The sequence below is a fragment of the Daucus carota genome, chromosome 2 (assembly GCF_001625215.2).
Source record: "Daucus carota subsp. sativus chromosome 2, DH1 v3.0, whole genome shotgun sequence".
NCBI classification, from domain to species: domain Eukaryota; kingdom Viridiplantae; phylum Streptophyta; class Magnoliopsida; order Apiales; family Apiaceae; genus Daucus; species Daucus carota.
The window spans coordinates 24,156,016-24,181,862 of NC_030382.2; the positions used below are offsets into that span (position 1 = coordinate 24,156,016).

The 25,847-nt window shown below is 41.1% G+C and overlaps 1 long non-coding RNA gene across 3 annotated transcripts; it reads right to left on the minus strand.

The window, feature by feature from the left end:
• Positions 1–543: 543 nt before the first annotated feature.
• Positions 544–3,273, minus strand: LOC108206284 (uncharacterized). 3 transcript variants are annotated; one of them, XR_001804083.2, is made up of 4 exons: positions 2,080–3,273; positions 1,777–1,837; positions 1,589–1,653; positions 544–978 (listed from the first exon to the last, which is right to left on the minus strand). It is a non-coding gene; the product is annotated as an uncharacterized LOC108206284 (long non-coding RNA). The 3 variants fall into 3 exon arrangements; XR_001804084.2 differs by lacking the exon at positions 1,777–1,837 and having other exon boundaries at positions 2,080–2,287; positions 2,624–3,271; XR_001804082.2 differs by lacking the exon at positions 1,777–1,837 and having other exon boundaries at positions 2,080–3,270.
• Positions 3,274–25,847: the final 22,574 nt, after the last annotated feature.

The window sequence follows — 25,847 nt, forward strand, 5'->3', positions numbered from 1 at the left end:
GACTGATGGGGGAGACGGAGGGAGAGCTAATGAAAATGAGAGACTCACTACGCCATATATGGCCTACAACAACATCAAAAAAATGATGCTATAATCCCAAAATATGTTGCAAAAGCCTGAAAAAAGGCTATTGCAACAAAAAATTTAAGTTGCTTTTTTCGATGTTGCCCTAGGCCTCTATTGCAACATAATGGTAACCTACTGCAACATGGGGTTTTATGTTACAATACACATGCTATTGCAACATATAACTTCCCTATTGCAACTGAAATTTTATGTTACGTTAGACCATTTGATTTCAAAAATAAATTGGACCCACATGTGGGTCCGGCCCACCAGGCTGCCACGTGTCTCTACCAAATGGACACACGTGTCATTCCCATATTTGGAAACCTGTTGTACGTCTCATGTTTGCAACATTTTTATTATGCAACTGCAACATATATATGAGCTACTGGAACATTAAATAACAATTTTACAACGTTTCACTATATTAGCTCCAATATTTATTTTATGAAAGACAACATTATCTACCCAAAGAAATTGGAAATATATTTTTTAAATATTAAACAACCCAATAAATTTTCTTTCGTACAAATCAGAGTACCTAACAAATTAAACCAAATCAAAGTAAATCAAAGTAGCTAACAAATTCAACCAAACATCACCAGTAGTAGCAAAAAGATGAGAAACTAGCAACTTCAACTGAGTTGTTATCATAAATCATCCTCTCTTTACCTATCCATTCCATTCTACTTCTTCCATTTACTAAGAACCTGCTCCACACTAATGAAAGCTCTTGATTTGTAGTTGCTTGAACTAATAGTGTTCTTGTAGAATCCGAATAAACCGAGTTCTCTATAAATTTGAGCTGGTGCAACTTCTGAACTTTATATATTCAAGATGAAACTGATATCATCTACCAACTTCAAAGTAAATTACAAGTCAAAAGAGTGCAGGTAACTTGCATGACTTCACCTGCATGTAGAGAAAGGTAAATAAAAGTTTAATTTATAGATACATTCCCTCTTAATGAGCTTTTTAACCTCTACGTTTACTATTAAGCACCAGCCCTTAAAGTTTATAATGCATATATTCTAAAACAGAAAGATTAAACATAATCACAGCATATTTTAATGTTTAAGAAGCACAAATCATATATAGCATCAGATGTATTGGTAATCATAGAGAATCCAATAAGATGATGGTATAAATTAGCATCCGGCTGATCAGATACAAATTCTTTTATAGATTTTAATCCATCTTAGATTAGTTACATAGCAATAGAAATATTAAAATAGAGTATTGCTAATGTATAGGCTGGGTGCACCAACTACCTTATACTTTCTCAAGACCTGTACTATGAATGTATGTTGAGAAAGGTAATATCCAGAATCCTCTTCTCCTCAGTTTATACAAGGCCCATCGATTATTTGGAAAATCTATATTACTCGTGATGAGATTAATATGATATATATAGTACATTCACCTTAATATATTAACTTCAGATATAAGAAAATTGAATGTACATTCAACTGTAATATCAATATATATCTGTTAATCAATAACCTAAAAACAAGGAACTCACCTTGTGGCAACCAGGTACAATGTCTTGCAGGCATTATATTTTTTATTGATTTTTCCTCTTCGAACCTGTTTCATATCAGTGTATCGTCGTTATTCCTTGATAACACAATAAGAAGTTATGTGTATTTGCGAATCAGATAATGATACAAACCAAAAACAAGGAGAAAAGTCAGTTTAGGAACTTCATACCACTTCTCTCTTTTTTTTTCTTTTTTCTAATGAATTTATCCAACTTTGACTTAAAGTCCACCTGGTTTACATTAACATGCCAATTACTGCCAGACCAACAGTAGTAATAGTACAAGGTACCTATGCAGTCTTATACAATATGACCTATTTGTCTTATAGAAAATAGCTACAAAAGAAATCTGATTGATCTTACCATATGCAGAACAATACAGTAATGGTTATGTAATTATGTGGAAAAATTAAAAAGTATAATGACAGCACTATATATACATTACAAAATACAATTTAAAGTGTTGAGCTTACTTCCAACGAACATTACCAACAAGCATCGAGTCACCATCCTTGTCTTCATATGTTAGCACATATTCAGAGCCATGAACAGGGTCCATCAACCGACTTGCGCTAAGACCTTCTCATTCAGAGGCTCAAATAAGCATAGAGAGGATTGAACAAGCACCCAAATAGCTTCTTACCGCATACAATTGGGGCTTTTCCTGCTAAAATGAGTAACCTATAATACAAATTTGCTAAATAGTCAAGAGAATATATTCTCGAAGTAAAACACCCACTGAAAGATATGTATGTACTAGACCCCTGAAATAATATAGTAGGAGTACATTTAATGGATCAATTTAGAGAGCAAAAGAAAAGAGAATGACGTTCAAGTATTCAAAGTACACATAGCAGCTTAATAAGATTCAAGTATTCAAAGTACACATAGCATGCCCAATACAGTATTAGTCTTGGAGTAGGAAAGTTATATATATTCAATTGCTCAATCGAGAGGGAGAGGGAGGGAGGGAGAGAGAGAGGGAGGGAGGGAGGGGGTGAGAGGGTTGTGGTGGACCTGGGGATTAAACTTCAATTGCCAAGCTTCAGAGGGAGAAGCTTCAAGAGTAGCAATAGTATTGTTGGATTGGATATCAAAAACTCGAACAAAGCTTTCAATTGAAGCGGAGGCAGCGATTCTTCCATAGGAGTGAGCAGCCACCGAAACCACGCCCAGGCAATGACCCAAATTTGTACTCAAATAAGCCCTAACTTAACTATAGGACAAGCACTAAAATTGAACCCAAAATAAGCACACTGAACACTCAAATAAGCATAGAGAGGGTTGAACAAGCGCCCAAATAAACAATAGATAGAGAGGGGGGATTTATCTTAACACAAATCGAAACCCAGTAACTCAAATCGTACCTACAAACAAAGAATGAGAGCGATTATCGAAGAAGTTTGAGTTAATAAGTCCTAATTTGAACTCAATATTGAAAACCCCCAAATCGACAAACCCTAATTCGCAATTGAGATGTAACTGAAACCCAAACGTATGCGATAAACAGAAGTGCCTTGCGTGAGAGACTAAGAAGAATAAGAGAGGTGCGAGAGAGGTGAGAGAGAGAGAGGTGCGAGACTGAGAGAGAGAGAGAGAGAGGTGCGACGAATGAGACAGAGAGATGGAGTTGTTTTGAGTATGAGTGAAAATTTTAGACGGGATTTAGTAAAAGGAAATGCCTCTCGTTTGTTGTACTCTGCCGTCGATTTTTTTCAATTTTTTGTTTTCTTTTTAGGTTTCATAAATTAATATTTTAATTTATATTTAAATATAAATTAATATCTTAATACAATTAAATATATATTCAAAAAACTTAGTACAATGTATTTGCTAGTATTTTCTGATTAATATTGGTCAAAAACTATATAAGTATTTTTACTTTCAAATTGGTGTAATGAATAAATTATTTATTTTTAAAATGATTAAATGTAAATTAATTAATTAATTTGAAGGTAATTTTTTAATATAATTTATTTTAAGAAAATATAATTCAACCGCGGTATTATTATTTTATACATAATTAATTATTTTTTTAATTAATTATTTTTGGGAGATAATATAAAAATAAATATTTTATTCCAAATTTATTCTTTTCATGTTTAGTATATTATATTTTATTAGTAATTATTTAAGTATTCTAGCTTTATTTCAAGTCAATTTTATTATCATATTACAATTAATTATTTTACTAATACTTTACTCAACACGTAATGTTTGCTATTGCAACATATAATTGACATGATTTGTTATCGCTGCGGTAGGTAGGGATCAGTGACAAAGATACAATCGATACAAGTGGAACAATGAGGGAAGCTTTGTTGGCTAACTGTGCAGCTGAATTGAGGGTATATTACTTCTTTTAAGTTGATACATTTTAGCATCAACATGATTATATATGTACTAATCCTTGTGTGTATGGCATGTCTACTACAGCTATGATTGTAAAGATGAAATAGGAGACGTGTATATCAAAGCTCATATACAAAGTAACTTGAAGAATCAACTTAGCAAGGAGAAAAAAATGAGCTGATGAGAGAGTTAAAATAGCCAGAAGTTGAAACTACACTCGTGCCACTAGATGTATGCTAAAGCCGCATTACTTCGGTGAAGGTGCATGGGAGAGCATCACTAAGCACTGGGGGAGTGAAAAATTTGAAAAAGCTTCGAAAATTAGGAAGGAAAATCGCGAAAAGTTGGACATGAAGCATATAAGTGGAGCCACTCCTTTTTCTGTGGGACGAGCGGTATATCTTCATTTTTATCTTAATTTCTGCCTTTATCCTGTTTACAATCGAAACATTTGCTGTATTGCAAACTTGAAGACTATTATTTTTTGCATATCATAAACCTTGCATATTTATAATGGCATGAAGTAGTGTACTTTGACGAATGACGATTACCTGTTTCTCTTTAGAATTACTCCCTGCCATACAAAAGTTTTAAAGCAGTTGGGAGTATATAAAAATTGTAAACAGTTTTAAAGCAGCTTCTTTGGTCTTTAAATGCTACAAAAATTCTTTTAGTTCTTAGAATAATTTTTAAGCACCTCGTGATAATGTGAGCTTTAGACATAAGTCAAAAGAAATTTTAGTTCAACTCTGTGAACTGCTTTGTCCTTGTTATTTTAATGCTATATTACCGTGGACTTGGATATGTTTTCCGAACACGAGCATGGATACATACAAGGGTCAGATTTTTAGTTTAAAATTATTTAAGATTATTGGATATGGATATGAAGTTGGACACATGACTATACCTTTATCAGTGGTTTAGCACTAAACAAATGAATAAGCAAAACTATCTTGAGAATTTGACATATAACCTCACTTAAATAATACATACATTTATTTAACTACTGATACCTTGTCCTATACTGGTTACTATTGATTCTGGTATGAGGATAATTCTTATTACTTTTTTTTGAATCTCCCTAACTTGTCCTACATTAGTTTCTTTTCTAATAAAAATTTGGGAAAGCGACTCTAATAATATATAAGTCTATTCTGGTCATCTCAAAAGCACGGCAAAAGAGATTAGCACTCCTCGCCTATGTGAGTCTGCTTAATGTGCACTATCCGTAACTAATACTGCGATTAGCCTATAGATGATTCATTTTAGGATTATGTAAGGAGCATAGAAATGAACGTCTTGTGTACTATTGATCCATCACACACTCGCTGCAACAGTCTTGCAAGGCACTGTATATAATATTTGGAATGTATTTTTCCCTTCACTGTATCTGTTTCTTTAATGTTGTACTCAAAATCTGAGCTATGTATGTTACTTTTATTCTGAATATGTGTGTGTGTATATATATTATTTATAATTTTTTGGTAATAGAGTAAAAATAATTGCATATTTATAGTTTTTTTTAATAATAAATAATAATTGCATATTACAAGAGTTGGATTTGAAATTCGAGGCTCCTGTCACTAATCTTGAATTTTTCAAGTATGTCTACAACATTGATGAGCCAATAGTGAAAAATATAATGGTATGTTGCAAATTATTTTTATTAGGTCATTGTGAATTTGCATTAATCTGGCACATTATAACTGAATTATTTGTTACATATTATATAATGCAGCAATCTTTGGAGGATGTGAGAACCTCTCAACTACCTCTAGAGGCACCTCTCTCTCTCTCTCTCTCTCTCTCTCTCTCTCTCCAGCTAGTAAGAGGAAGCGAGAATTGCATCTCCTAATGCAAGCAAGAAAGCTAAAGAAAAATATAGTTGTGTTGTATCCTCGACAAACTGTATCAGAATTATTAGGATCGGATGAAGCAGCTCGTTTGAATGCTTCTCAGCCTACTGACTACTCTTCTAAAACAAATATATCAGAGGATGCATACTCAATCATTGGTAAGGTTTTAACTGAGGTGACAACTATGGTCCGCTCCATGGATGGCATGGATTCAGTTCCACACTCCCAACTTCATGAGAGGTTGTAGAAATTTGCTACTGCGGCTTTTCCTGATAGGACTGATCCGGTACAACAATCTTCATGGGAACAATATATGTGGATTGAGCGTGAAGTCATTGGTCAGGTGATGGAAAACTTTAAAAAAGTTATAGTAGAGGTAATAATTAAAAAGCTCTTCTGTTCATTTAATTCAAAATTTACTACAATCACTACTCTTCGCTTTTTGTTCCTTTTTGACCTGTTTTTGACTCTTTGTTTTGCCCTATTCTACTATTTTTGACTATTTTCCTTGCTCTATTTTTCTGATTTGTTCTCGATATCACTATTTATAATCATTTGTGATGGTAGATTTTGTTCTAAATTTTGTAGGCTTGTTATGGTTGTGTTTATTATAAGTTTGTTTGGAATGTCAGAATTTTATTCTTCTGTGTTGTACTTATACTAAAAGGTGTGTTTGATATTAGAAACATGAATTGGATACTAGAGACCAGCTTGAGAATCAAGATATTTCTTTCCATTTGTGTCATAGACATAAGAACCTTACGAAATGAGTTAACAGTAGTCAATTTACTTGAATGTAAACAGTGGTGTAATTTTTTAGGTGTACTAGAAATTTGGAAATGGTAGATTATTGCGTCTATATACTTGTGTGTTTGTTAATTAGTTAATACGTGGTTTGGTTCGTGCACAAGTCAATTGGTAATGGAATTGGACATAGATCCTTAATCATACTTCTACACTCTAAAGAGAGGCACGTGTACCTTTGTGATATTATTTTCCGAGCACAAGAAGGACGGAATTCCTTCATTCCGGCCTCTTTCCTTGGCCTTTTGCGAGCTCAGCCCCAAAATACGTTCATTTCACTATGTTTCTAAGCAGTTGCAGCCCCTGTGCGCAACCTGCTATTCATTTATTTGCAACGATTATCCCTATAATCACGGCAGGTTATTCTGAGGGTGTTGTATCAATTACTCTCACAATACTTTTTGGCGCTAGAAGTAGGGGATTTTTGATCTTAGAGAAGAGAGATGTCAGAAATTCCCGAAAATTCAGAAAATCCCAAAACACCAAAGGAAAACACGAAGGGAAATGGCAACGCATCCGGTGGGGAATTGACACGTGAACAAATGCAAGCTAAAATGAAAATGATGAGCTGAAAAATCGTCTCACTGAAAAAGAAGTCATGAAGGAAATCCAAAAAGGCACTAGACATCACGCCCACAAAGTTGGATTTCGAAGGTGAAAATGGCAGAAAGGAAGATGGCAACCCCGAAAAGGAGACTAACCTGGGGGAAAACAATAGGGAGCACTCACCGGCTGCTAGCCTGAGTGTGTTTGATCGTTTGTGAAAGAAGCTAACTGAGCAAGACCTGAGGGATAGGCTTGACACCAAGGTTGCTAACAAGGATAAGGCGGCAGAATCATAATCAGGGGCTCCCCCCAGTCAAAGGAAGGAGAATCCCCCATCTCAGTACAAGTCCCAGGACAAGAACCGCAGACCTTTGAAAGTAATTTTTATCCATGATGACGATGAAAGTTCAGGATCACATGATGAGGAGGAAGTTAATAAAGGGGAGAACCAGGATTACGATGATTATTATGAGGTTGCACTCGACGGTGGGGATGACAAGTGCAAGATGGAGGAGCTACTGGAAGCCCTGAAAAAGGTAAAAGCGGATAAGAAATCTAAGGCTGAGTTTACCGTGAAATCCCCCTTTACTAAAAGGATTAGGGAGTCACCCCTGCCACGCATATACAGAGGGGTGGGCGACCTTAAATTTAATGAAACCACAGACCCAGTCGAATATTTAAGCAGATTTGACACTGAAATGGAGGTTTATCAAATCTCAGACTTCACAAAATGTTGCTTGCTGGCTGCAACTCTTAGGGATGACGATCACCACTGGTTTAAGAGGCTTCCCGCAAATTCCATCAACTCTTGGAGGCAGATAAACGAGTTATTCATCGGGCAGTTTAGGGCTTCAGTCACGTATGCCCCACCAGCAAATACCCTAGCTAATATCAAGCAGAAAGAGAACGAAATCCTCAGGGAGTATTTCAAGCGTTTCAACTCGGAGGTACCCCGTGTCAGGCCTACCTCTAAAGAAACCTTGAAGAATTTTCTAATAGCAAGTGTAAGGCCCGGATCTGGCTTTTGGAAAGAGTTACAAGGGCGGGAACCCGAAACTTTAGCCGATTTCTTTGCACGGGCGGAGCCCCACAAGGTCATTAAAGAATCTCTGACCAAATTAAAGAAAGCTGGAAAAGCAAAAGGGACGGGTCCTACAGCCCTGAAAGGAGGGGTGCATATAAGAGAAACCCTTACACAACGCCTTCAGGTGAGAAGCCCTCAAACCAGGATGACAAGAATTCACCAATTACAGTCAACACTACCAGCACGGAAGGTTTCGATAAGTCAAGGCTAGGCCCGAAGAGGCATCAAGATCCCATATATGGCGAGTATACACCTCTCACGGCCTCCCTTGAGCACATAATTGAGGTTGGAGATAAAGCTAGGCTGTTCAGGAAGCCCTATCGAAATGGACCAGCGGGGAGAAAGGATCAGGGCAAATATTGTGCCTTCCATGACGTAAACGGCCATGACACTGCTGAATGTATGCACCTGAAGGATCACATCGAAGACCTTATTAGAAGTGGCTACCTGACGGAGTTCGTAGCCTAGGAGGCCCAGAAATACAAGGACAAAAAGGCTAAAAAGCTAATTATCAGGGTGCACCCCACAGCGCAAGGGCTGGAAGCATGCGAACCATCATAGGAGGACCCTTTGTGGGAGGACAAGGCGGAAGTGCAATGAGGAAATATGTGCAGGAAGCCTAGGGGAAGCCCCTCACCCATGTATGTCATCTATTAGAAAGGCCTCCCAAAATGTTCAAGGGAGAAACCATGGATATAACTTTCACCGAAGAGGATGCACATATGATTCACCACCCACATAGTGATGCTTTAGTGGCATCGGCATTGATTCGAAACATATATGTACACCGGCTCCTTGTAGATAATGGGAGTTCTGTCAATATACTGGCCTATAGCACTTATCAGAAAATGAAGCTTGCGGGCAAAGATATGATGGCCTGCTACAATAAGTTACATGGCTTCACTGGGAATGTTGTCCAAATCGTTGGAAGGGTGAAGCTGTCCATCACCCTAGGAGTGGAATCTGTAGCCACCACTCACGTTGCGGAGATCATGATAGTAAATGAAGATATCTCCTACAATGGAATCTTAGGCAGACCAATTCTGAAGGAAATGCGAGTTGTTACCTCAATTTATCACTTATCCATGAAGTTCCCAACCCCAAATGGAATAGGATGCATAAGAGGATGTCAGGCGGACTCACGAGAATGTTGAAGGGCCTTAAGTTCAGCTTAGAAGGCCTGCAAAGAAATCCGACTTGTAGATGGGGGTATCAACGAAAGCTGTTACAAGAAGGTGGAACCCGAGAGAAAGCCCAAGGAGCAACCTTGAGGAAAAGTTTTAATCAAGTTCGTGAAGGAAACCTGTAATATGGTGGTCATTGTGCAGCACCCAGGAGAAGAACCATACATGGAGGTTTCTCAGACAGACAATGGAAGGGCTGCTCTCACAAATGCACCCCAAATGAAAGAGGCTCTGATAGTTGAACCTCCAATTGAGGGAGCCGTGGAAACTGTTACTAACAGTGATTCTAAAGAGGTTAAACAATTGCAGCCCCAAGAGAAGAAATAGAAGGGCAGCCATAGAATATCCTATGGATTGAATAATGCTATGATTACCTACCAACTTGAAAGCCAAGAAGGGAAGTCTACTCATGAGATCCTGGACGAACAACCCAAAATGACAACAAGCGGGGGGTTACACTGGAAATTGATCTTGACCCAAGAATTCCAGAGACTCAGGTAAAGACAGGGGCGGCTGGGGACACCCTGTCCATCCTGGTAGATGAATCCGTTCCTTCAAAGGAGCTAAAGATTGGGAAGCAGTTGGGGCCGGAGCTAATAGAAGCCCTAGCTTCGTTCCTAAGGAACAATCTGGATGTCTTCGCTTGGGACCATTCAGACATAATTGGAATTGATCCCGACATCATGTGTCACCATCTTAACATTGATCCAGACAGAAAGGGAGTTAGGCAGAAAAGAAGGCCAATCAGTAGACCGACTGTTGAAAGCAGGCCTAGTAAAAGAGGCTTTCTACCCCACATGGCTGGCAAACCCTATGCTTATGAAAAAGCAAAACGGAAAATGGAGGACTTGTATAGACTTTACTGACCTGAACAAGGCCTGCCCAAAAGATAGCTTCCCACTCCCACGGATTGATCAGCTTGTGGACTCCATTGTAGGGCATGCTCTACTAAGCTTTATGGATGCACATTTAGGCTACAACCAGATCCCCATGTTTGGACCGGATCAGGAACACACCTTTTTCATCACGGTTAGAGGTCTGTACTGCTACATTGAAATGCCATTTGGGTTACTGAGTGCAGGGGCTACCTATCAAAGGCTGGTCAATAAGATGTTTAAAGACCAAATTGGCAAAATCATGGAGCTATACGTAGATGATATGTTAGTCAAGTCAAAAAGGCAGAAGATTATGTGACCCACCTGTCAGAGATGTTTGACATACTGAGGGACTATAGGATGAAGCTAAACCCCCAAAAATGTATATTTGGGGTGGAATCGGGCAAGTTTCTGGGATTCATTGTCAACCACAGAGGGATTAAAGCCAACCCCGCAAATATCAAGGCTTTAACTGAGATGAGGTCCCCCAAGAATGTGAAGGAGGTCCAATGCCTGACTGGTAGGGTTGCAGCCCTAAACCGTTTCATCTCAAAATCCTCGGATAAATGTAGTGAGTTCTTTGCAGCCATCAAAAAGGGGTAGAAATTTGATGGACACCAGAATGTGAGGCAGCCTTCTTAAAATTAAAAGAGCAATTTGGAAGCCCGCCACTGTTGGCCAAGCCAACGGAAGGTGAAGCGCTAATTCTCTAACTAGGGGTTTCTGAGTTCTCAATAAGTGCAGTTTTGATCAAAGTGGAAGAAAAAAACCAACAGCCCATATATTACGTGAGCAAGAGATGCCTTGATTCGGAAATTCGATACTCTAACATAGAAAAACTAGCCTACACACTAATCCTGGCTTCACAAAAACTGAGGCCTTATTTTCAGGCCCACAAGGTTGAGGTACGAAAGTCCTTCCCTCTGAGGCAAGTCTTACATAAGCCAGAAGCTTCGTGGAGAATCATGAAATGGGCTGTTGAGCTGGGCCAATTCGACATAGAGTACAAACCTAGGACTGCAATCAAGGGGCAAGCGCTAGCTGACTTTATTTTGTAGTTTCCCCCTACCTTTGTGGTCGAAGGACTGGAATTTGTAGCTCAATCCCTGCCCCTAGAAGCTGTACCAGGGAACTGTTCCCCATGGTGGAGCCTATATGTTGATGGGGTTGTTAACAGGAACGGAGCGGGGGCTGGAATTGTACTAGTTAGCCCCGAGGGTCACAAGCTGCAGAGCTCAATTCACTTCGGCTTCAAGGCTACGAATAATGATGCTGAGTATGAAGCCCTAATAGCAGGGCTGAAGTTGGCCTTGGAGATGAAGGTTGAGAACATGAATGTCTATAGCGATTCAATGTTGGTGATTTGGCATATTAGGGGTGTATTTCAAGCAAGGGGTCCACGAACGAATCGTTACATGAGGTATGCCCAAGAGTTGATTGGGAAGTTTAAGAAAATCAAGCTAGAGTAGATTCCTAGAGCTGAAAACGTGGACGCAGACGCTCTAGCCAAGATGGGTTCACAAATGGATGCGCACATGCTAGGGGTGATTCCCCTCGAAATCCAATATCAGCCTAGAATCCCAAAAGTTGAAGTCCTCGATGTAGAGGTTGAAGAGATTGATCTCTGGACAACCCTCATTCAGGAGTACATTGCCAATGGAACCCTACTTGGAAATAAGGATGAAGCCCGAAAGCTAAGGTACAAGGCTACCCAGTATGTCATTTATGATGGAGTCCTGTATAAGAGGGGATTCAACCGACCCCACCTCAAATGTGTCGCTGGGGTGAAGTGTGAATACATAATGCGGGAGGTGCACGAAGAAATATGTGAAAATCACTCAGGGGTGCTTCCCCTGCTCACAAGATACTTCGTCAGGGCTACTAATAGCCTACCCTTTATAAAGATGCGCACGCCTTTGCCAAGGATTGTGACAGCTGCCAGAGGTTCTCCAGCACTAACAAAAGTCCAGCCGTACCCCTCAAAACTTTGACAAGCCCTTGGCCATTTGCTGTTTAGGAGATAGATCTGATTGGAGAACTGCCCAAGGGAATAGGATGAGTAAAATATGCGGTTGTTGCTGTGGATTATTTCACCAAACGGGCTGAAGCTAAACCCTTGGTTTTCATCACTGCAAGGAAGCTGGTGGACTTTGTCTATCGGGCTATTATGTGTCGATATGGGGTACCCTATAAGCTCATATCTAACAATGGAAAGCAATTTGAAAGCAAAGAAATGATGGAGTTCTGCAAACATCTGGGTATATGAAAGTGGTTCTCAACAGTTTGTCACCCTCAAAGCAATGGCCAAACGAAGGCCGTTAACAAGATAATCAAGCACACACTAAAGGCCAAGTTGGAAGAAAAGAAGGGATGTTGGTCTGAAGAGCTCCCCATGGGGCTGTGGTCTTACAACACCACGCCAAGGACTACCACTGGAGAAACTCCCTTTACTGTCACATATGTGTATGAAGCCATGGTTCCCGTTGAGGTTGGGGCTGCTTCTTTCAGAAGGGATAACTATGACGCTAAAAATAATGAAGTCAATCACAGGATTTACTTGGATCTAATAGAAGAAGTAAGGGATACAGCTCAGTTGAAACTTGCTGCATACCAACAAAGGACTCGCAAATACTTTAACAAAAAGGTGAGGGCTGGGCCCCTCAAGGTTGGAGACCTTGTTTTGAGAAAAATGATGGCCAATATGAGGGTTTCCCGCACATGGGGCTTTCGGGGAAAAATGGGAATACCCATACATCATCAAAACAGTGCTCTGGGAAGGTACCTATCACCTTACTGATATGGATGGGAAGCTCATACCTCGGGCATGGAATGCCCAACACTTGAAGAGATATTACCAGTATCTCAACCCAGGTAATATTTCTGAATGCTCTGGCCCCGGGTTAGGATAATAAAGGCGGTTTATTAGTTTTGATCGCATTGTTGCTAGGATGATTATCAGGCCACTACTTACTTTGATTGCTAGGATGCTCAGGGGGTGGAATATGTTCAACCCCCCCTCTAAATGTTATGACAATGCTTTCATGGCTTAATGAAATTTCGTAATTCATGCTCCAAGTTATGTGAATCTTTTATGCTTACCTGCCATGTTTGTTGATTGCATGCTCTATCCACGTTTTAAAAGAAACTAGGGCTACAACTGCCTCTAGTTCTTCATCATAAGCCTAATTATGCTAAAGAACTTGGGGGGTAGTAGGCATATCACTCATGTCACTTGGGCTTAAATTTAAAAAACTTGGAAATGATAACCTAATGGTGGACTACAAGCACTGGTATCAAAGCTCTTCAAGGCATGAGATTATCAAAGCTCTTCAAGGCTTGAGCTTATCAGAGCTCTTCAAGGCTTGAGTTTATCAGAGATCCTCAAGGCATGAGCTTATCTGAGCTCCTCAAGGCATGAGCTTATCAAAGCACCTCAAGGCTTGAGCTTATCACAGCTCCTCAAGGTTTGAGCTTATCCGAGCTCCTCAAGGCTTGATGCTTATCCGAGCTCCTCAAGGCTTGAGCTTATCAGAGCTCCTCAAGGCTTGAGCTTATCAAAGTTCTCTCTAAGAATTGGATCCTTAATAAAACTAAGTAAGGAATAGTATACCACCTCCTATCTTAGGATGAGGTTATGATCACGCTAAGGCTGTTTAGGACTAACATGCTACAATTTGACTTGGCGTGGACACCTTTGTGGTTATATGTTAACTGCCTTTACATACGATCTTATCCTCGGATTAAGGCAAGGTTGAAGTTTCCTAGGATTTGTGTACTTTTGAATAAACATAAAAATTACATGTTACATGCTTATTTTGATTATGAATGGGGTGTAGTCCCAAGAGAGGCAACCTTTGGGGACGCGACCCCTAGGGATACCACCCTAAGAAATGGACTCCCGTAGGTTGTAGCCCTAAGGGTAAAGCTTATCAGGCTCCCTTCAAGGCATGGCTATAAACCACTATTTCTCCCTCCTACAAACAAGGTTACATGGCATGTATATATATGTATGTTTGTACAATCTAAGGGAAAATACATGAGTAATTATGTGAGGCAAGTCAAAGGAAATGAAGCAATCAATCATTTGTAGATATGAGTACTTCCCTAAACCAACTGGGGAGAAACTAAAAATATTTAACAGCTTGCGACGGCCAAAGGCAAATATTCGGAAATTGAAAAAAATTAAATAAAAAGTTCTTAACAGAGGAAGGAAGATCACTAGGCTGCAAGAGGGGAGGAAGCCTTCTCGGAATTGGGGGTAACCAGATCCGTAGCCGGGGCTTCTATCATGGCATCCACAGCGGCAACCACAGGAGGGTCCTCAGGGAGTGCCTCTTCAGTATCCATTGGGCCCTTCTCTTCTGTTTCTCCTCCCAATTCCTCCTCCAAGGGCCTTTTGGAATGTACCACAGGGTTGCTAGAGTCTCTGGGAGCTACTTCGTCAGCCTTTACCTCCTCTAGGGCTGCCACTGCGTCAGGGCCAAGCTTTGCCCAATCATTTAGTGGACCTCCGAACAAATGAAAGAATCCTGGAAGTCATGCCTGCACATGGAAAATACACAGAGTCAAAGACTAACACATATAATAGAACATGCAAGAAAAGAAGCAGTCAAGTTAAGCTAAAATAGACGGCAGATTGAAGGAAAATGGACAAAAATAAACCTTCGTCATCAGATACAACATTATTGCCATCCCCTTCCCCAACTGGGGGTGCAACTTATGAAATTGCAGAAAAGCCTAACTCTTCCAAGGTCTTAACGGTCATCAAGCTAGCACCATCTCCTAGCTTGGTGGATTTTTCTAAAATGAACTGAGCCCTAGTAAGAGGCTCCCCAACCAATGGGGTCTGGACCGGCATGTTTGGATTGAGATTGAAGTTGGTTCTGTAATTCGGGCAATCATAACAATACAAAAACTATTTGTTCCACCCCGACATGGCCTGCTTATTGCCCTTAATCCCCTTCCCCTGATGGACATTCGAGGCAATTAGGTAAAAGAAGCCTGGGGTACGGCCCATCTACTTCAGTTAGTAAAACCAACCTAACTCAGCGGCTGTAAGTTGGGTATTGTAGTAATACTGGTAAGGGATATAAAGGTAAACAGCCATACGGTAGGAATTGGGGGTCAGTTGCATAGGAGCCACCTGGTAATAATCCGAAATCTCAACGATGAAGGGATGGAGAGGTAGAGACAATTGAAGCTTAAAGAACTGAGCTGAAAAGACCGCATTGGGAATATTATAGTCGGGGCTAAGAAGGTCAAATCGATGGAATCGTTCCCCTGGGTTAGGAATCTCAAGTGTGCACCCAGGGGTGCACACCTCTAGGAGGGATTAAAGTCTTACAGGATTCAAGAAAGAATCTATATGCTCGCAAGATGGGATGGTCTCTTGAGGATTTACCGGATCACCTCCCTCACCTTCACCTCGATCTTCCTGGTTACCCTGAACCACTTGAAGGGGTAAGGGCTATTCATCATGAGGACTAGCTACCCTTACCTCATCGGCCTCCTCCGAGGTAGTCCAGTTAAGGGCCTTGACTGAAGGACTCTGCCTGCCGGGGTTTACCCTAGAGTGAGTCCTGGAGCTAACCCCGGGGTATTGGAACAAGGGATCCAACCCGAGACTAGAAGAAGATCCCGAGTCAATGACCTGAACAGGGACTAGAGCCCTGCTAGTTGCGGACAGCTCAGAATTTGAGGAAATTGATGCCTGATACGTCTGCAAAACAAGGTATGAAGTCAAGTGAGGGAGGGAGTGAAAAAGGAAGCAAAGGCTAGGAGGTATGCACCAACAACTTGGTCAGGGTCGTAACCCTGGAATTTGAAGAAAGGAGGGTTGAAGCTTGTCAGACTAGCATTATATGTTCCACTTGGAAGCCTGACAGCCAGAGGCTTTGTGTAAAAGCCTCAAGTAATAATAAGGAAGTTAGAGAGTTCACTGAGGCCTGCAATCACAAGTGAGGTGGGCTTTAAAATTGACTCTTGATCTGAGATGGTAATTAGGAGAGAGTTGGGGGGGGGGGGTGTTTCGCTCAAAGACGGTTTGAGCCCCCAAAGCTGGTGATCTATGACCCTAAAATACCTTGGGGCAGAATTGTAAGACCTTTGGCGAGGTTTGGATGAACAAACAAGCGATGCTAATTCCAACAGTCAAACCCTAATTACCAAAATTCATCAATTAAACCACACATCAAGCAGGTTGCAAGCATCCGAACTCGGTGTCAAGTTCGAAAGAGGGTATTTTAAGCTCCTAATATGGGAAGTTAATCATGGCCGTTTAACACAACATCTATTTGGGGTTTCAACTTTATAACAACCAACATCTCAACAGAGGCAAGGGGCGGGACTAAATCATGTACGTGTGTGTGTGCACATATGAAGGTGTGAATACATATGGGTATACATACATATCAATGATGGCCAGTCGGGTCACAACATGCACATAAGCAGATAGCACACACAATGAATTAAAGGGCGTCAAACTGACTGAAGAAAAAGGAACTTGATATCATACCTTGCAATTGAAGAAGAAAATGGAGCCTGGAAGGAATGATGAAAGAACTTGTGCCGGGGCAGCGTCTTTGCAGGATGAGAGAGAAGCCAGAAGAGAGGTTTTTATCTTTTGCGAAATTAATAAATGGAAAAATGTGGTTAAAGGGAGTGTATATATGGAAGCGCGTGCGAGGGAGCAGTCTTGACACCTGGCGGTCTGGTATTGGTTGCATGCGAGTAGCCTTAATGATGCAACTGCTAAAGGTTTCCTAGGTGCGCTGAACTGGGCGAAGTAATTAGGAGAGAGTGGGGGGGGGTGTTTCGCTCATAGACGGATTGAGCCCCCAAAGCTGGTGATCGGTGACCTTAAAATACCTTGGGGCAGAATTGTAAGACCTTTGGCGAGGGTTTGGACGAACAAACAAGCGATGCTAATTCCAACAGTCAAACCCTAATTACAAAAATTCATCAATTAAACCACACATCAAGTAGGTTGCAAGCATCTGAACTCGGTGTCAAGTTCGAAAGAGGGTATTTTAAGCTCCTAATATGGGAAGTTGATCATGGCCGTTTAACACAATATCTATTTTGGGTTTCAACTTTATAACAAACAACATCTCAACAGAGGCAAGGGGCGCGACTAAATCATGTACGTGGGTGTGTGCACATATGAAGGTGTGAATACATATGGGTATACATACATATCGATGATGGCCAGTCGGGTCACAACATGCACATAAGCAGATAGCATACACAATGAATTAAAGGGCGTCAAACTGACTGAAGAAAAAGGAACTTGATATCATACCTTGCAATTGAAGAAGAAAATAGAGCATGGAAGGAACGATGAAAGAACTTGTGCCGGGGCAGCGTCTTTGCAGGATGAGAGAGAAGCCAGAAGAGAGGTTTTTATCTTTTAAGAAATTAATAAATGGAAAAACGTGGTTAAAGGGAGTGTATATATGGAAGCGCGTGCGAGGGAGCAGTCTTGACACCTGGCGGTCTGGTATTGGTTGCATGCGAGTAGCCTTAATGATGCAACTGCTAAAGGTTTCCTAGGTGCGCTGAACTGGGCGAAGTAATTAGGAGAGAGTGGGGGGGGGGGTGTTTCGCTCATAGACGGATTGAGCCCCCAAAGCTGGTGATCGGTGACCCTAAAATACCTTGGGGCAGAATTGTAAGACCTTTGGCGAGGGTTTGGACGAACAAACAAGCGATGCTAATTCCAACAGTCAAACCCTAATTACCAAAATTCATCAATTAAACCACACATCAAGCAGGTTGCAAGCATCTGAACGCGGTGTCAAGTTCGAAAGAGGGTATTTTAAGCTCCTAATATGGGAAGTTAATCATGGTCGTTTAACACAACATCTATTTTGTGTGTCAACTTTATAACAAACAGCATCTCAACAGAGGCAAGGGGCGCGACTAAATCATGTACGTGGGTGTGTGCACATATGAAGGTGTGAATACATATTGGTATACATACATATCGATGATGGCCAGTCTGGTCACAACATGCACATAAGCAGATAGCATACACAATGAATTAAAGGGCGTAAAACTGACTGAAGAAAAAGGAACTTGATATCATACCTTGCAATTGAAGAAGAAAATAGAGCCTGGAAGGAACGATGAAAGAACTTGTGCCGGGGCAGCGTCTTTGCAGGATGAGAGAGAAGCCAGAAGAGAGGTTTTTATCTTTTGTGAAATCAATAAATGGAAAAACGTGGTTAAAGGGAGTGTATATATGGAAGCGCGCGCGAGGGAGCAGTCTTGACACCTGGCGGTCTGGTATTGGTTGCATGCGAGTAGCCTTAATGATGCAACTGCTAAAGGCAGTGGCGGAACCAGAGGGGGGCTAGGGGATGCTGGAGCCCCCCTCCCCCCAACCTCAAAAAAACATATTAAGGAGTATCAAAAGATTGTTTTTTTTCTATCTCTGCCCATATTTATTATGTTGACTTTTTATAACATTAGCTAGATGGTATATTGGAAATGATAAATGAGAAAGGGTAAGAATGGAAAATTGTTGATAAATGTGCATTGAAAAGAAAGAGACTTAACTATTTCAGAATAAAAAAAATCTCAAAAGGATCATCTAATTTGGGATGGAGGGAGTACATTCAAAAAGATATACTCACAAGTCATACGCACTCACTTGACAATTCCCTAACTCAACATCTCATTGCTATAAATTCATTCAGCCACAAACCCACGACAACCTACTCAACTGCGCTTTCGAATTTGAGCCCCCCCTAAAATTTAGTCCTGGTTCCGCTACTGGCTAAAGGTTTCCTAGGTGTGCTGAACTGGGCGAAGTAAGGGGGGTTTAATTTAAATTTAAATTTCAAAGTTGTTATTTAAGTTTGATTAAGAAATGCTTCAGTGTTTGAGTTTAAGTACAATCCAAAATTCCTATCTTATCTGGGAAGCTGAGGCGATTTAATTGCGAGAGTAGCAGGGCTTCATTGGCGGTATCCCGGTCGACAAGAAGGTGGGATACGAACCCTTGGGGTACGATTGCTTCAATTTTCTTATTACCTGAGGTTTTAAAAAGGGCGAAGGATTAGTGTGCTGCCTATCCTTAACTATTCTCGTTTCTTTCACTTGGTTAGCCCACGTAAGCTTAGAATTTTCATCGAAATGAGGCTTGAACATCTGGAAAGCTCAGGAATGGATAAGGATGGATGCGACTTGATTAGGTTTCTCTCGTATTAAATACTTCAAGAAACCGGGGGTAGTTGTTGTGCCATAAAATCCCCCTGGGCTTCGCCTAGGCTGGGTTAACCTCTTAGGGCATACAAGAAGGTTTAAAGGCTTACACAGGAAGCATAAAGGAGGCTTCCACCAATATAGGGCTTCATATAGAGGAATTCCAAGGGTTACCCCTGCTAGGTATTACCATTGGGTGCACCCCAGATTGTGACTGCAGGGCTGCAGTTAGGGGATGCAGCTGGCAGGGCTGCACCCGCCTGGGCAGAAGCCTAGCAGAGTCATGCGAGGACTCGTCTTCTTTGTTTCTAGGAGGATAAGTTGGAGACGGACTTGGAGTGTCTTAGCTATCATTATCCACGGATTAAAGGATAAATACTCTTATTTCAAGGATAATTACTACAATTATGCATATATCATGCATATATTCGGATATACACCAAATATGAAGGCCTTAACTGGTTTACTTGGGGTAGGATTCCTCGGATAACTATGAAAGAGGGGCTGATTTATCCCAAAATAGAGGGGATAAGAGCCTATCTCTTGGCAACATTTATCAAGAACTACATGGGCTTGATCCCTTGATAAGTGGTATTTATACACACTTATAGGCCTTCATTTCCACTTAAATTGGTTGATTGTACTTAAGTGTGTAGTGTCTTTTGATGTGTTTTTATTGTTTTTCTGTGCAGGTCACGAGTTGAGGTGATGAAGTGATTTTCTATCATTTTAGGTTGGTTTTGGTGCATTATTTGCGAGAATAGAGAATTGTGGATTCACCGAGACTTGGGATTTTGTGGGTATATCTTCTACAAACCCTCACGAGAACACACTCGTCCACTAGAGCTATCTAGGGGTTTAAAGGGCTTGTTGCATATGCTAAATGCAACCGTGATCACCTACGGAAGTGGTACTAGGAACGAGGAAGGACATGCACGCGAGAACGGGCTGAAAAACAAGGAATCAAGGCTGTCATCACAGACAGTAGCGCGCCCGCGCTAACCTGTAGCGCGCCCGCGCTACAGCCTGCATCACTAGCGCGCCCGCGCTAGTGTAGCGCGGTGGCGCTCCGCAGAAACTCCCCGGGCCGATTTTTACAGCTTTTCTGATGGATTTTCGCAGCGGTCGAGGCCCGGTTGACTTAGTCAATGCATTTTTATTTCTCGTGTGTAAAAACCCTAGCCTCATAGTCGTAGTTTTGAGTAGAGTTTAATATCGTAATCATAGTTTTAGTTTTATTCGAAGCACATTATCAGTTTGTATTAGATCGTTCTTCGCGAGGAAGTGACAGTTTCGAGCAAGATCGTGAACATCAAATCTGTAACGTGTGATCCTTATTATTATTAATTCAAGCATTTTATTCTATTTAATTCTCGTCTTTTCTTTATCATGCTTTCATTAGAACCCATGATGTCGATTAGTTCGATTATGAACTAACCGCCTTCATGGGATTCTAATGGATTTATCGATGTAGTCTAGTAACGATTATAATTACGTGATTTTGTGACATATGTTGATTGCTTTGCATGAGCCGTGCTTATTCTTCTTAGAAGCGTAGCTAACTTCTAAGTTGTGTGTTAATTCTTTCTGAAGCGAGAGTGGATGATTGAATTTAGAACTATGCCATGTAGACATAGGATTATGTGAATGAAACATAATTTGTGGTAGACTTGAACTATTTTTATCACCCTGTGTAATCACGATAGACGACTTGTTATTAAACCTCTCTGCTTACACTACCGCTATAGAGATATAGGGTCTGAGCTTTGTTGGTGTCCATGAGATTTCTATCTTAATTGTGGATTTTGATTGGTATGATATGTGTGCAACGAGAGTTGGCATGTATTACTTCCGTGTTGTCTGATTAGGATCAACAGTCGCATGTTAATCAGTAATTTCAATTCTAGATGAATTCGATAATGAAGTTAGAATCCCATGTGTTTTCCTATTCTGAATTTGATTAGTAATTTTAATTATTAGTATAAAAGAACCCAATCCTTGTTAATTGTCTTAGCAGTGATAATTGATCATACATTGTTGCATAGGTGCGTATTCTTAATTCACCAGTCTCTGTGGGATCGAACTTAATATATTACTTGTGATCGCGTACGCTTGCGTGTAGATTTCACCGAACAAGTTTTTGGCGCCGCTGCCGGGGAATCGGTGTTAATTAATTAGTTTATGCACTTGTCATCAGTGTGCATTAAAATTCACTGACTAGGATTCTATTCTCTTCTCACTTTTCTTCTTTTCTTTATTTCAGGTACTTGGATCGCGTTTTTACTAACGAGTTTTCGAACCCGTAAGAAGCAATGGATTCATCTTTTTCTTCTGATTCTGAAACAATGGATTATGCTAGGACAGCAGTTGGTGAGGCATCCCGTGAATTTTCTCGTTTGAAAATCAATGATAATCAGGCTGACACAATTGAACCAGCAATATCCGCCAGTGGCATTCGTATCAAGCCATCAATCATTCTCAAGCTGCAAGATACCATTCAATTTGGGGGTTCTGTTCTTGAGGACCCAAATCTACATCTAAGGAATTTCGAGAAATTCATTACTGCATTGGACTTCAATATCGGACCTAAGGATCTAGTGAAACTGAGACTCTTTCCATTCACGCTACGTGATGTAGCACGATCGTGGTTTATCTCTCTCTCGGCAAGCACTACTAATAGCTGGAACAAGTTGGAGAAAATATTCTGTACAAGGTTTTATCCTCTAATCAAAGTATCAGCTATCAAAAACACTGAAGGCAAATTCTCTCAATTCTCGGGAGAATATCTTTGCCTAGCTTGGGACCGATTCAAGAAGATTCTCGAAAACCTCAAGGAAGATGACATGCCTCCTGGAATGGCAATTAATTACTTCTACAGGGGTCTTAATAGTCAATGTAGAGCAGAGTTAGACGTAGCAGCTGGAGGAAGTTTGTGGAACAAAAACTTCGATGATGCTTACGAACTGATAGAGAACCTGGCCGCTGCTGAGCACAAAGATCTAAAGTGGAAGATTCCAAAAGAGGAAGAATCGGAGGAGGATGAAGCGGTCGAAGTCACTCAGGAAGTCCAGATGACTAATTGGCACAGAATCAGAGCTCACTCAGACTCAAACTTTAATGCATGTGGAGACACTTGTCCTCTATTCTCTGCCAGTGCGAGTAACCAATCTGCAATTCAATCACCTGCTGATTCAACACTGAATGAAGCACAGTACCGAAGAATAATCAGGCGTATTGACGTGTTGGAGGAACGAATTGGTCGCTTTGCTGATATACTAACGGATTCTCTTGCTGAAGCGTTCTTGGCACTAGACGTCAATGTTACTTGGGATTCGTTTGGTTATGGAACGAGGTATCCTCCACAGGATACTTCATCGGAATCTGATTAATTCTGGACTTCACGTCGAGCTAACGACGTTAAACAAGCGCTTCGTGGGAGGCAACCCACGCATTGGAACCACATTGTACCATTGTAAACCTCAAAAACACAAAAATCGAAAAATTTCAGCCTCCGGTGTCAGACACTAGCGCGCCCGCGCTAGTGTCAGGCGCGACCGCGCTAAGTTGCACGGCGCGCCCGCGCTATACTTAGCGCGGCCGCGCTACTGACTGCCGGACCGGCGGATTTTTCCCCCAAAAATAGTTTTTTTCGTTTTAAAAAGCCCACAATCCTAATTTTGCATGCCTAGCCCGAAATACACCCTCTAAAACCCTAACTCAGCCCTCCAATCCCTATATAAACACAAACATATCTCCAATTCCCATTATAATTCTCTAAACCCTACCTATATATACACATCCATACACACAACCTTCATTCAATCTCTCCAACCCAATACACACAAACCTCTTACAAATCTAAATCTCTACCAATGGCACCCAAAAGAGCAAGAAGATCACAAGGACCGAGCACCCGAGCCGCCGCATCTAGCGATTCTTCCTCGATGGGCGAGGTTGAGTTTACCTCGGATGGTGCGAGAAACGAGTTTCAACGGCTTATGAATAAGTCGTTAGTTAAGGAGAGGGGATTCTTGCCCACGGCGGAAGATGGTGAGCTCTTGAACATGATTCAAGAACGTGGTTGGGAATCTTTTTGCGAGGCTCCGGAGGCGGTTCCCTTGGCTATTGTTCGAGAATTTTATGCTAATGCCAAGGAGAATCGTGATGGATTCACGGTTGTTCGGGGAATCCGGGTGGATTACAGTGCGGATGCAATCCGTAGAGTCATTGGGGGGCGTGCCAGGCGCCCTGATGAAGAAGATTGGGTGGTGGAGAGGATTGGGCGTGCAAAACGCCGATTTGATGATGATCCGGTTGATTTGGAGCGGCTAGTCTATGATATGTGTGTGCCGGATACACGTTGGAAGATGACTGCACCGCCTTTGCCGGCACATGTTTCGTTTCCAGCAGCCGCGTTGAACCGGTATGCAAAGGCGTGGAACGCCTTCATATGTGCCAACATCATGCCATCGTCACATGGGCATGAGGTGATAGTGGAGAGAGCGATTCTGCTCTATGGGATTGTCTTGGGCAAGTATATTGACCTGGGACATGTTATTCATCAGGGGATTCTGAGGTTCTTGCGAGGAGGAACCACTGGTGCCATTCCCCATGGCACAATTGTTACCAAGCTCTGTCGATCGAGTGGTGTTCGTTGGCCATCCAACGAGCAATTACAGTTGCCAGGGACACCTATTGATCATTCGGCGATCAGTCGGATGACGGAGTGGGAAGGAGGAGTTCCCCACCCTCGAGGTCTCGGGTACTTATATGATGAGATGCCAGGGGGACGTCCCGAGTTTGTTAGGAGGGAGCAGCCTAGAGCTTCTGGAGCTGGTACGTCGCAGACAGAGAGGAGCTCCGAACCGATGGGAGATGTTCATTATCGCCGCCTAGCGAGGCGGATGGACGCCATGCATGACATCCACCAGAGGTTTGCTTTTGATTTGACACAGGCTCTAGGCAGTGCTTTTCAGGCACAAGGGGTCACAGTTCAGTGGCCAGTATTCGGAGCGGGGATGCAGTATCCTCCACCAGATTCACCTCCAGCAGAGGAGGGCGAGGACTCGGACTCCGAGTAGGTATGTGGGTGCTCTAGCCTTTTTATCACTTTCAATGGGGACATTGAAAATTTTAAGTTTGGGGGTGGTAATCTAAGGAAGAGCATATTATTAGATAGTTTATTATTGCATGTGTTAGTTAGTTCATGTAGTTCACGTTTATTTTATGTTGATTTGATTATTTCTCACGTTTTTTTATTTTACTCACGTTTTTTTTATTTTGCATAGTAACTGTCATAGTTAGTATCACGAGCATTTGCATGAATTATGAAGTTAAGCCAAGTTAATTGCCTATGATGAATTATGTGCGTAGTTCTTGATTAGTAGTTTCAATTGCAATGCTAGGTTAGTACTTGGAAATTGCTTGTGTTGGAAATTGTAATTCACATATGTTCTTGAGATAGGATTTAGATGAAATTCCATGAATTCTAGGATTGAATTGAACACCCTTCAGCTTAGGTCTGTAAATCTTAAGTTTGGGGGAACTGAGGAGTAGATATACCTTTCTAAAAAGAATAATATAGAAAAAGAAAAAAAAAATATAGTAGTAAATAAATTCACTAAAAAAATAAGTGGTAGAATTAACTAGGTTGAGCTCATTAGTACTCGAGTAATTAAGTCTGAGGGGACTTTGTGCCTAACAACCTAAAGCCCTTCGTGGTTTGGGATTGTTGACCCAACGCTCGCTACATGGGTACTAGTGCATAAATCTTTAGGGATCTCAACCATTGCACGGTTAAATAAACCACTAGAATAAAGTGAATAATTGGTGTGTGAAGTCTTGTGGTGTTCGTAACGCATTTACACTGCGAAGCGCTCTGACCTTAGACCAAGCAATTAATCACCAATAAATAAAAAAAAAAAAAAAAAAAAAAAAAAAGAAAAAAAAAAATAATATAGTGAATAAAATAGAAGGGTGTGGACATTCTTTGGGACCTTGGCTTTTAGTTGGACTTGAGTGACGGGGTGTTAGTTTAGACTTTTACGATTCTTGATTGGGATTCTGTGGGAGTAGTAGTTTTTGTCTTGTCTCAATAAAAGAGCATGCTTGCACACACGGGCACTCCACACTTGTAAATAGAAGAGTGATTGACTTGGTAGCGAGAGAGATGAAAGTCGAGAACATTAGCACAATCTGAGGTATTAAAAATTGACAAGGCAATGACTTCATAGTTTATTCATTCATCACGTAGTTGCATTCATGCATTGCATTGTATTATTGTATAGTGTCGTTGACGCTTGAGGACAAGCATCAGTTTAAGTTTGGGGGTGT